Source organism: Gastrolobium bilobum, unplaced genomic scaffold (assembly GCF_033153095.1).
Source record: "Gastrolobium bilobum isolate Gb01-03AN ecotype WA unplaced genomic scaffold, APGP_CSIRO_Gbil_v1 utg1120, whole genome shotgun sequence".
Classification (NCBI taxonomy): Eukaryota; Viridiplantae; Streptophyta; class Magnoliopsida; order Fabales; family Fabaceae; genus Gastrolobium; species Gastrolobium bilobum.
The window spans coordinates 129,590-139,089 of NW_026895155.1; the positions used below are offsets into that span (position 1 = coordinate 129,590).

General features: G+C 35.6%; 1 non-coding gene across 1 annotated transcript; it reads left to right on the plus strand.

The window, feature by feature from the left end:
• Nucleotides 1–6,793: 6,793 nt before the first annotated feature.
• Nucleotides 6,794–6,900, plus strand: LOC133296295 (small nucleolar RNA R71). The gene has a single exon (XR_009749484.1). It is a non-coding gene; the product is annotated as a small nucleolar RNA R71 (small nucleolar RNA).
• Nucleotides 6,901–9,500: the final 2,600 nt, after the last annotated feature.

Below are 9,500 nucleotides of genomic sequence, written 5' to 3' on the forward strand. Positions count from 1 at the left end.
ACGACAATTGAAATACATATATTTAAGGAGCATCATAAAAAGTTAGGCATCATCCATGTTCCTTGTGTTGGGGGTCGTTAATTTGTAAGAATTTTACATTCTAATATATTATAATTAAGATGCACTTCACGGCACATAACTATAAAACTTTTAAGGATTAAAAAAATTGAAAATAAAAATTTGATTAGTGTTGGCTGTGAATTTTGTGTACTTTAGTGGCTTGATTTTTATGTTATTTGGGTTGCAGACTAGTTATAACTGCAGGGTAATGGCCCAAAGTCTAAGAAAATGGCCCAGTGTGATAAAAGAGGTAAAGAAGAATAAAAAGGGTAGGTTGGTTATCTAGCATGTAGCTTTTACCACTTTATTACAGGAGACTATAACCCATGTGGACATATGCTTAAGTAAAAAAAAAAAGATAAGGACCATCAGATGCATTTTATGATCAAAAGGACAGCAATGATCTTGGCTTTTGAAGATAAAAATAGAAATTTTTCGTTTCTTTGAGAGAGTCAGTTTTTAGTTTTTCAAGTTTTACGAAGTCTGAGTGTTTTTTACGTTGTAAGCAAGTTTTCTCTCTTCTCTGTAAGTAAGCTAATGTGAAGCTATCCTTGGAAGAACACCCAAGAACCTTCAACATCTTTCAAGTTTCGATCTAAGAATTCAGCATTGTTAGCTAAGATTTTCTTTTACTCACGTTCATCTAGATACTGGTCTGTAACTTGATACCTATTTCATTTTAAGTTTGTTCAATGTATGGTTTTTTTTTTAGTTTTATATTTTCTTTTTTATATTTACTGTAGTTATGGCTTTCTAAGTTTGTTTTTTTGAATTCAAAATGATTGGATAATCATTTAGTTGTATGAATACTATTATGCTTTCTTTTATTTCATTTGATTAACAATTCTTTTAGTTTCAAGAAATCTTGGGAAAGATTCTTGAACATTCTTGCATGAGCTGTGATTGAAAAATCAAGTGAATGTATTCTTTTTTAATTTCTATTGAACTTAAATTTTCTTTGTAGATTTTGCAGATTAATAATTCTTGATTGTGAAAACAGCATTGATACACTTAGCATTCTACGATATCTAGGAAAAAAAGAAGTTTGGTAGTTAAACACTCTAAAAGAGAATCACAATGGCATGGGAGAATGGATTTTATGATGCAAGTTTTATCCATGAAGTCGATGAAACAACTTCATTGGCAACTCAACTCGCAGATATGCATAATACGATGAAGAATCTGGCCAAGGTTATGGTAGAATTCAAGCAACCAGCACCTGCTCCAATAGTTGCTACAAGACTTATATGCTCACTTTGTTGTGATGCTCATCTATTTGAAGAATGCCCCTATTAGTACATAGGTGTCCTAGAGTCAATATGAGAGTTAGATGGACCAATGTACTTCTTTATTGTTATGAATAAATTTTATGAACAAAAGCATCCTTTATCTTGTTTCATATTGCATGTCTCAAATATTGACTATAAGTAACTGCATAAAGCCCTTGCAATGGAATGGGTGTCTGTTAGCGACACAGCAAGTGCACCGGTCGTGAAAGTAATAAAGTGTACTGAGTACGAGATCGTTCCCACAAGGATCAGAATTTCAAGCACTAGTTCACTAATTGCGTTTTAGTTGGACAATCAAAGGTTTGGTTTGAGAGAATTTAGATGAAATAGAGTCGTGGTTCAAAGAACTTAAAATTAAAAACAAGTAAGGCATGCAATATGAAAATTCAGAATTAAAAGAATGAATGAGATGATGTTTATTGAGATTTAAAAAGCGTAGTTAAGGTTTCGACTTCCCTTAATATCCTTAATATGTTATGAATTAAAAAGCCAAGAATCTGTTTCTTAATATATTGCCAATCAATTCTATCTGAGTTAATTAGGGCTCAATTCCTTGTTACCCTAAATCTATGTGATCTTGAAAGAACTCTAGTTCCCCGATTATTCCCCCAAGAAAACATGCATTAAGATCAAGAATTTCAAGATTGCATAATTACCTTATGTCTATTCTTATTCCTATTCCTAGAACACAAGGATTATGATAAATTATCAAGTCAAGGTTCATGCACCAACATCCCTATTGTCATACAATTCCCCAAAATCATTCTATAAGGAACAAACTCATAGAAAGCATTAAAAACAGATAATTTATTCAATTATAAAAAGAACAGGATTCGGATACAATTTAATTCATAAACATAATGATTCAATTGGATTCCATCTACCCTTAACTACATAAAAGACTACTCTAGCATACTGAATAGAAAAGAAATAATAAAGAAAAGAGAACCCCAAGCCTCCATTGGTGTAATGTTGACTTGGTTTCTCAGTGTTCCAGCACTCCGCAACAGGATTCCTCCTTCCGTCTTGGTGTAATGCTCTGGAATTGTGTATTGGTTTCTGACCCCAAGCTCCTTTTTTATAGCTTTTTGGGGTTGTATCCATCATCTAATCTTCCAATGAATCCATACAAGATTTGTATTTGATTTCATCTTTGTTTCCTTTTTCATGTAAAATCTTGGAGATTTGGTTGATGAATTAGAGTTTTAAATCTTCGTTGTATATTGCTTCAATCTTCTCAGGAATAATCTTGATTTGTTTCCGTTTTAGTTCCATATCCTATCTGAACAAATCTTCTTTAAATCTTCATGGAATCTTTGGTAAATCTTCTCGCTGTCTAATAATGGATTGCTGTCTGCCTTAGCACGTTTTGGCGTGCTGTAGCACGCGAAAACGTGCTCTTCGAATTGTTTTTGTGGCTTCAAGGGCGTTTTGGCGTGCATTTTCACGCCAAAATGTGCTCGTCCAGGGAGTAATTGCTGTTTTCTTTATCTTGTGCGTTTAAACGTGCTTCCAGGGCGCTAAAATGTCCTCCTTCAATTGGTACACACTTGAAATCTTGCTTGCTTGTGCTTCAACTTAACTTGATGTCTTCCTTTGGTTCCAAAATGCCATAATTGGTGTCAAAAACCCTTGTAAATCAGCATTATGACAACATGTTAGCAATATATTTCAATTACTGTGACTTTACAATATAAAAACCCTAATTTCCATGCAATTCTTAACATATATCAATCATAATTAAGCCTAAAAACATGGTAAACTAAGGGTTTATCAACCATTCCCAGTTTTGAACATTGCTGTCGTCAGCAATGCACTAGAAAAAACTTAGTGGAATCAATCAAGATTTTCAATTGCATGGAACTTATAGGCAGGATTTAATCAGAGAACTGACTACAGAGCATTCAGACTTAAGGAAAGGATGACACATCAAAACAATAAGATCAATAATTCATCAGTCAAAATTTTTAATGAAATTCCTTAAGATCAAGAACAGGGGAAACTTCCTGAGACACTCCCTCACTAGGAGTTTTAATTCACTCTTGCTCAACTGTCTAGAGGGTTGGTGTTTCTCTCTTATTCCACTGAATCAACACTACCATAGGCTTGCTTATATTCGCGCTCTCCACAGTTCTTATGATAAATTAAGCAGATCAAGAGGTCTTTCATAAGGTTATAACGTGGCCTGGTGAAAGGGAGGGAAAGAATTTGGGACAAAAGTTTAAGATCAATTCAGATTAAGGAATGGAACAAGTGTTGTGCGTTTCTTCCGGCTGTAAAGCTTTTCTTCTTCTGTCCAGTTCTTTATTTTCTTCTTTGAACCTTCTCTTTTTTCGTTTTCTTTCTAAGCATATTTTCTTGCTTTTCACTTCTTTTCTTTTCTTTGTTTTGAGCATTTTGCTCGCTCTTCTTAAGTCTAACCAACTTTCTTTCTTCTTTGGGCTTTGCCCTTTTGCTTGTACTTCTTTATTCCGTTGAACGCCTGCATAGTTGAAACTCATATCCACTCCTTACTTGAAATCTGAAATTAATCTGCTATAAAGGTGAGGATTCAATTGGGGAAGTGGCTATTCACATTCAAGGGTTCTTCATGAATAAAAAGTTCAGGCTCAAGGGGCTTAACTAATGAATATCATAAAGGTTAGCTATTTGGCCATCAAGTTAGAGAAAGAACATGGCTCTATCATCTCTACAAAATAAATTACAGACTATTTTAATCAAGAAACAAAGCAAGTTCTAGAGTATCTTAACAGTGGAATGCACACTCAATAAAAATTTTCTGTATAGGCTCAAAACCTCACGGCTATGAATGCACATTAATTTCCTTGTTCTTTTTCTCAAATAACTTCAACATCAAACAATATTTTCAATGAATCATGTCACTTATTGCAATGATGTTCATAAAAGTGAATATGGGTAAGTGCATCATCATGCTCTTAATCAATTACTTATTTAAAATTCCCGCCATTTTTCCAATTAAAACACTGAGAAACTTTGAAAAATTTGTAAAATTTTCACAAAATTTTTTGGCTTGGGGTTTCTCAACAAAAACAATTAAAATTATCTAATTAAGCATGAAAAACAAAATTTAAAATGCAAAAAAAAAAAAAATAAATAAATAAATAAAAGCTAAAGCAAAGGAGAAGGGATTTGAGATAGTTCCCTGTTTTAGCCGGATATTCTGTGTGTACTCATGAAGTTCCTCCGGCTTACTCAATTGTGCTTAGATGAATCGCGCATTTCCCATTCCCAGATTTAAATGTTGCTGTCCTCAGCAACAGATTTAAATCTAAAAAGAATTTGCGTCGAGAAATAAGAACAACTAATTGCTCTCTTGTTGTTTGTTTCCTTTGTTCACCTGTAAAATTCACTCAATTGTAGGCATTAGTCTCAACACCTTCTCCTATATTTTTGTATTTTTCTCTTTATTTAATTCAAAGTAAAAATAAATAAAACAATGAAAATAAAACAGTAAAGTGTGGGTTTGCCTACCCATTAGCGCTTGTTTTACGTCATGAGCCTGACGTACCTGACTTGTGATCATGGTGGCTCAAAGTATGATCTTGGTGATAACCAAGCTCCATCGTCCATAAATCGTGTCCTACCGTAGTGTTCTTCTGCATATGGATGAGATAAAGTAGTCTCAGGAACTTTGAACTTGACTTTTACATGCTTTCCTTTGCTACTGGGCTTCTCCATCTTAACTTTTGGCTTACTTTCTCGAGAAGACTCCTCATTGTGTTCTTCTTCACCTTTCTTTACACCGATGTAATAGACTTGATCTTCCGGTTGAGCTATAGATGAGGGGACTTCTTTGTCAAAGAACTTGAAAGTTACTTGCTCCCCGTAATATCAGCTCGCCTTTTAGCACATCAATCAGTGCTCCAGAAGTTGCCAAGAAAGGTCTTCCAAAAATCATAGGAATTGTGGCATCTTCTTCAATGTCAAGGATGACAAAATCGACAGGAATGATGAATTTGTCTACCTTAACCAATATGTCTTCAATGATACCATAAGCTTGCTTTGAAGAGCGGTCAGCCAGTTGCACTATCGTCTTTGTGGGCTTCACTTCGGTTATCCCCAGCTTCTTCATCATGGAGAGTGGCATGATATTGATGCTAGCTCCAAGATCACATAAAACATTGTCTACTTCCATCTTGCCTATAGTGCATGGAATGCTGAAGCTCCCTGGATCCTTGACTTTGGTAGGTAGCTTCTTTTCGCTGATAGTATTACATTCCTCCGTCGGATTTACTGTCTCACATTCCCGTAACTTACGTTTCCTTGATAATAGATCTTTCATGAATTTTACATAGTTGGGCATGTTCTCTAAAGCTTCAACAAAAGGAATATTGATCTGCAATTTTTTGAATATGTCTAGAAACTTGGTGTATTGTTGTTTCTAGACCTCTTGTTTCAACCGCTGAGGGTATGGAACTTTTGCATATGGAGACAGGTCTGCCACTTTTGGTTGCCTGTCCAGAGCTTTCTTTTTCTCCCATTTGAACAGCTTCTTCTCTGGAATGCATTTTTCAGCTTCTACTGCATCTTCTTCTTTCTCTTTCTCAACTTCAAGTTCAGCTTCTTTCTTCTTTTTAACTGGTGGCTTTTCCACAGGTTGAATCACTGTCCCACTCCTAGTGGTGATAGCATTGCAATGCTCCCTTGGATTGACAACTGTGTTGCTTGGAAAAGTGCCCTGAGTTCTTTCCGTGAACTGTGTTGACAGCTGACCAATTTGAGTCTCCAAGTTCCGGATCGAAGCTTCTTGATTCCGGAATGAAGCTCTTGTTTAATCTCTGAAGGCATCTTCATTTTGAATGAAGTCGGATGTGGTCTTGGAAAGCTCTGCAAAAGCCTTTTCCCACTCGGATGTGGTACCTTGAGGTTGTTATTGCAATGGCATAGGAGGATTCAACTGGTAGTTTGACTTGTAACTCAACCCAGGGTGTTGATTATTATTCTTCCACCCTTGATTACCATATTGATTCCTTCCTGGATTGTTCGAGTTCTTTTGATCATACCAGAGTGCATTGACCTCTGCTGGTTGCTTTTCCGTGTTTCTGATGTATTCACAATCTTCAGTTGCATGAGCTTCCTGACAAATATCACATTTAATGTTAGGGTTAGAAACAGAAGAAGCTTGAGAAAGATTTAATTTCTTATTACGAGCATCTAATTGTTGTTGTTTCTTGTGCATTTGTAGCATTTGTTCATTCTGGGCTAAGAGTGCATCATAGCCTTCAAGCTTCATGATTCCTGATCCTCTTGGTGCAACTGGGGCTGGAGCATTGTCAAATTCTTGAGATGCTAATGATTCCAACAGTTCAAGTGCTTCCTCAGGAGTTTTTGTTTTCAGGGAGCCTCCTGCAGCAGCATTCACCAGTGTTCTTGTGCTGGATGTCATCCCTTGGAAAAATATTCTTGCTTTCTCCCATGCTTCAATTCCATGTTGAGGACACTTCCTGAGTAATCCTTTAAATCGTTCCCAGGCCTCGTACAAAGATTCGCTTTCTTTTTGTTCAAAAGCATTGATCTCCGCTTTGAGCCTTGCCATCTTTGAGGCTGAGAAAAACCTGGCCAAGAATTTCCTTGCTAAGTCATCCCAATTGGTTATGCTTCCTTCAGGTAGAGACTGCAACCAATCTCTTGCTTCATCCTTCAGTGAGCTTGGAAATAGCCTGAGCAAGATAGCATCACGAGGAACTCCATTTACTTTTAATGTATCACAATAAAGTAAGAAGTTATCAAGATGACTATAGGGGTTCTCCGTGCTTCCTCCAGCGAACCGATCTTTTTGAATCAGCTGCAGCAATGCCGGCTTCAGTTCAAAGTTGTTAGCCTCTATGTTTGGTCTAACAATGCTTGCCGTCTGTGGAACTCGAGCTGGGGTCATGTAATCCCCCAACGTCCTTCGAACGATTTGATTGTTTTCTGCCATTGGTTCCTCCTTAGGTTCATTTCTGTCTTTTCTATCTCAAGATCAACTACAAGATTCTCGGGTTAAGAGTACCTCGCATAAACTAAGATTGAAAAGATGTGCAGAAAAAATAGATAAAGGAAAAACAGAAAAACAGAAAAAATAAAAAATAAACAAACAAAGAATGCAGAAATTAAATATGCAAAAAAAAATATGCAGAATTTTTTTTTTTTTTGTGCAGAAAAATATTTTTGAAGAATGTTTAAAGTGCAGAAAAATAAAGCGTCCAATCTAAACGTTAATTAGGGTATTCTAATGTTGAAAAATTCGATCCCCGGCAACAGCGCCAAAAACTTGATAGCGACACGGCAAGTGCACCGGTCGTAAAAGTAATAAAGTGTACTAAGTACGAGATCGTTCCCACGAGGATCAGAATTTCAAGCACTAGTTCACTAATTGCGTTTTAGTTGGACAATCAAAGGTTTGGTTTGAGAGAATTTAGATGAAAAAGAGTGGTGGTTCAAAGAACTTAAAATTAAAAACAAGTAAAGGCATGCAATATGAAAATTCAGAATTAAAAGAATGAATGAGATGATGTTTGATTGAGATTTAAAAAGCATAGTTAAGGTTTCGACTTCCCCCAATATCCTTAATATGTTATGAATTAAAAAGCCAAGAATCTGTTTCTTATTATATTGCCAATCAATTCTATCTGAGTTAATTAGGGCTCAATTCCTTGTTACCCTAAATCTATGTGATCTTGAAAGAACTCTAGTTCCCCGATTAGTCCCCCAAGAAAACATGCATTAAGATCAAGAATTTCAAGATTGCATAATTACCTTATGTCTATTCTTATTCCTATTCCTAGAACACAAGGATTATGATAAATTATCAAGTCAAGGTTCATGCACCAACATCCCTATTGTCATACAATTCCCCAAAATCATTCTATAAGGAACAAACTCATAGAAAGCATTAAAAACAGATAATTTATTCAATTATAAAAAGAACAGGATTCAGATACAATTTAATTCATAAACATAATGATTCAATTGGATTCCATCTACCCTTAACTACATAAAAGACTACTCTAGCATACTGAATAGAAAAGAAATAATAAAGAAAAGAGAACCCCAAGCCTCCATTGGTGTAATGTTGACTTGGTTTCTCAGTGTTCCAGCACTCCGCAACAGGATTCCTCCTTCCGTCTTGGTGTAATGCTCTGGAATTGTGTATTGGTTTCTGACCCCAAGCTCCTTATTTATAGCTTTTTGGGGTTGTATCCATCATCTAATCTTCTAATGAATCCATACAAGATTTATATTTGATTTCATCTTTGTTTCCTTTTTCATGTAAAATCTTGGAGATTTGGTTGATGAATAAGAGTTTTAAATCTTCGTTGTATCTTGTTTCAATCTTCTCAGTAATCATCTTGATTTGTTTCCGTTTTAGTTCCATATCCTATCTGAACAAATCTTCTTTAAATCTTCATGGAATCTTTGGTAAATCTTCTCGCTGTCTAATAATGGATTGTTGTCTACCTTAGCATGCTTTGGCGTGCTGTAGCACGCTAAAACGTGCTCTTCGAATTGTTTTTGTGGCTTCAAGGGCATTTTGGCGTGCATTTTCACGCCAAACGTGCTCGTCCAAGGAGTAATTGTTGTTTTCTTCATCTTGTGCGTTTATAAACGTGCTTCCAGGGCGCTAAAATGTCCTCCTTCAGCTGGTACACACTTGAAATCTTGCTTGCTTGTGCTTCAACTTAACTTGATGTATTCCTTTGGTTCCAAAATGCCATAATTGGTGTCAAAAACCCTTGTAAATCAGCATTACGACAACATGTTAGCAATATATTTCAATTACTGTGACTTTACAATATAAAAACCCTAATTTCCATGCAATTCTTAACATATATCAATCATAATTAAGCCTAAAAACATGGTAAACTAATGGTTTATCAGTGTCACATTGAGGATCTGTGATGGGGATCACGATCATGAAGGCTCAATAACACCACACACCCATTGCCATAAATATGTTCCTAGTCTAAAGATAACGATAATGGGCATTGGTGATCTCAGGTAAGACTAGCACGACTCAGCTACTTGTGTAGAGATGCAAGGTATTTGAACTCGCACCGTTAAATTAGAAATTTAAATAATTTAATCATGAGTTTAGGAAATAATTCCATAATTGACTCTGGATGAATGAATATAGAAAGATTAGAATAA